Consider the following 3,787-nt stretch of genomic DNA (forward strand, 5'->3'; position numbering starts at 1 on the left):
AAAGACCTGAAAAGAACAACATAGAGGAGGAAAAGTTTATTTGGAACTCATGGTTTCAGAGGTCTCAGTCTATAGACAGTCAGCTCCGTTGCTCTGGGCCTGAGATGAGGCTGAACATCAAGGTAGAAAGGTGCAGAGGAGGAAAGTGGCTCAGGACCCAGCACACAGGAAGCAGAGGGAGAGCCCCACTCTCCGGCAACAAAATAGATACCCCAAAGGCACACCCCAGTGACCTACCTTCTCCAGTTACACCCTACTGCCTACTGTTACCGCCTGGTTATTCCCTATCAGGTTAGATTAAGGCTCTCATAACCCAATCATTTCACCTCTAAACTTGCTTACATTGTTTCACACATGAGCTTTGGGGTGCGGGGGACACCTCACATCTAAACAATATACACCTTCTGAGGTCACAGAAATCTTCTGTGTTTATTGTGGGATGGCAGCAGAGGACAACGGGCAGTTTGTTTCCTGGACAGAGCATCCCATGGGATCCACAGGCTAAAGAAGAAAAATCTGCACAGTAGATGCAGAAAAACACTTGACAAAATTCAGCATCCTTCATGATAAAAACTCTCGTCAAACTAGGATTAAAAGGGACTTTCTCAACTTGATAAAGACTATCCACCAAAAAAATCTAACATTGTACTTAATGGTGAGAAATTAGATGTTATCCTGTTAAGACTGGAACAAGACAAGAATGTCTCTTCTCACATTCTTATTCAAGGTTGTACCAAGAGTTCTAACAAATGCAATAAGGCAAGAAGATGAAATAAAAGATACACTGGTTGGGAAGAAAAAAACCTAGTCTTTTTCTGCAGATGGCATTATTCTGTATGTAGAAAATCCCAAAGAATCAGCAACAAAAAAAATCCTCTTGACCCAATTAATCAAGATTGAAAGATATAAGACTAATTTACAAAAGTCAATTACTTTCCCATATATCAGTAATGAACAACTGGAATTTGAAATTAAAAATCATATAATTTATATTCACACCACCCAAAATCAAACATAGACATATGTCTTACAAAATATTTATGAGTCTTATATAAGTTACTATTGAGTAGTAAAGCATCTACTTTCAAAGTGGGGCTTATAAATTCATATGCTATTATAATGGTAATTATCTTTCACTTTAAAATTCAGGACTCTCTTAAGTATCTCTCATAAGGCTAATGTGGTAATCATGAATTCCCTCTATTTTTGCTTATCTATCTTTGGATATCTTTATTTCTTTGTCATTTCTGAAGGATGTCTTTGCTGGATATAGTAATCTTGGTCAGAATTATTTTCCTTTCAGGATTTGAAATACATCATTCTATTGCTTCTTGGCCTGTAGTGTTTCTGCTAAGAAATCTGCTGTCATCTGATGGGGTTGCCCTTAAATATGACTTGGCACTTTTCTCTTGCAGATTTTAAAATTATTTCTTTATCCATTTGTTTCCCAAGACTAAGGAAGTTTTTTATATTATTATTTTATTGAATAGATTTTCTATGTCCTTAACCATCACTTCTCCTTTAGATAAACCAATGATGTAGATATTTAATAATTTAATGGTTCCCCTAAGGTCTTGAATGCTGTCTTCATTCTTTCTTATTTTCTTTTATTTTTCATCAATATGACACTTGTAAAGACCTGTCTTCAAACTCTGATGTTCCTTCTTCTGCTTGTTCTCATCTTCTGTTGAGGCTTTCAAGTAAATTTTGTTTTTGACTTATTGAGCTCTTTGTTTTCAAGATTTCTATTAGGGTCTTTCTCCAAACATCTATTTCTTTAATAGGTTTCTCATTCATATCCTGCATTGTCTCCCTAACTTCTTACCTCAACATAATAAAGGTCACATTGAGGAAGTCACAGTCAATGTCATACTGAGTGGAGAAAAACGGAAAGGATTTCCCCTAAGGTTAGGAAGGTGACAAGGATGTCCCTTCTTACCATTCTTTTTCAATGTAGTACAGAAACTTTAGCCAGAGCAATTAAGCAAGAAATATAAATAGGAAAGAAGGAAGTCAAAGTTTTCTGTTTGCAGACCCTATGATTCTACATGTAGAAAAAGATGAAGATTCCACCAAAAGACTATTAGAACTGATAAATTCATATAGCACAGTGACATGATACAAAATCAACTTTAAGTAGTAGCTTTTCTATATACCAAAAACAAATTTGCTGAGAAAAAAAAATCATGAAAGCAATTTGAATTCACGATAACCACCAAAAAAGATATAAAATACCTAGGAATAAATCTAATGAAGTGAACAATCTCTACAGTGAAAATTACAAAGCACTCATGGAAGAAATTGAAGAAGACAAAGAAAAGTAGAAAGACTTCCTACGTTTTATACACTGGAGGAATTAATATTGTTAAAATGTCCATGCTACCCAAAGCAATCTACAGATTCAATACAATTTCTATCAAAATATCAATGACATTCTTCATAGAACTGGGGAAAAAAATCCTAAAATTGGAATGGAAGCAACAAAAGACTTTGTATATCCAAAGAATTCTTGAGCAAAAAGAACAAAGTTGGAGGTACTACAATACTTGATTTTAAGACATACTGCAGAGCTATAGGAAACAAAACAGCATGGCACTGGCATAAAAACAGACACATAGACCAATGAAACAGAATAGAAAACCCATAAATAAACCCATGCCTCTGCAGCCAACTGATTCTTAACAAAGGTACCAAAAACATACATTGGTAAAAAGAGAACCTCTTCAAAATATAATGATGGGAAAAACTGAATACCCATTTGCAGAAGATTGAAACTAGATCCCTTTTCCCCCCATACAAAAAACAACTCAAAATGTATCAAAGAGTTTAATGTGAGACCTGAAAGTACTAGTGGAAAGCACAGAGGGAAACTTCAATATAATGGTTCAGGCAATGGTTCTCAGGATAGGACCCAAGAGCACAGAAAACAGAAGCAAAGGTTGATCAATGGGATTTCATCAAACTAAAAAGCTTCTGCACAGCAAGAGAAACAATCAGCAGAGGAAAGAGACAAGGGAGTGGGAGAAAACATTTGCCTGCCATTCATCAGAGGGTTAATATCCAGACTGTATGAAGAACTAAAAATATTTAATAATAAAAAATAAGCAACCCGAGTAAAAATGGGGATATTTTCTGAATAGACACTTTTCAAAAGAAGAAATACAAATGGCTAATAAAAGTGCTCAATATATTAGCCAACAGAGAAATGCAAATTGAAACTACCAGTTATAATGATTATTATTTTTTAAAAAACAACAAATGATAGTGAAGATATGACTAAAAAGCAATACTTATATACTATTGGTAGGAATGTAAACTAGTACATCCACTATGGAAAACAGATGGAGGTCCCTCAATAAACTAAAAATAGAACTACCATATAATCCAGTCATCCTATTCCTGGGTGTACACCCAAAGGAAATGAAGGTCACATATGAGAGAGATACTTGCACACCCATGATCTGTGTGTGTGTGTATGTGTGTGTGTGTGTGTGTGTGTGTGTGTGTGTGTTATTATTCACACTAGCTAAGATATGAATTCAGCCTAGGTACTTATCAACAGATGAAGAAATATTGTACATATACACCATGGAATATTACTCAGCCATAAAGAAGAATGAAATCCTATCATTTTTGCCTTACGGGTGAAACAGAAGCACATCATGTTAAGTAAAATAAGCCAGATTCAGAAAGACAAGCATTGCATGTTCCCTCTCGTATGTTGAAAAAAAAATTTTTTTAAGTTGACTTGAAAGTAGAACAGCAGTTACTAGGGCTGGGAAGGATG

The sequence above is a fragment of the Sciurus carolinensis genome, chromosome 1, assembly GCF_902686445.1.
Source record: "Sciurus carolinensis chromosome 1, mSciCar1.2, whole genome shotgun sequence".
Taxonomy (NCBI): domain Eukaryota; kingdom Metazoa; phylum Chordata; class Mammalia; order Rodentia; family Sciuridae; genus Sciurus; species Sciurus carolinensis.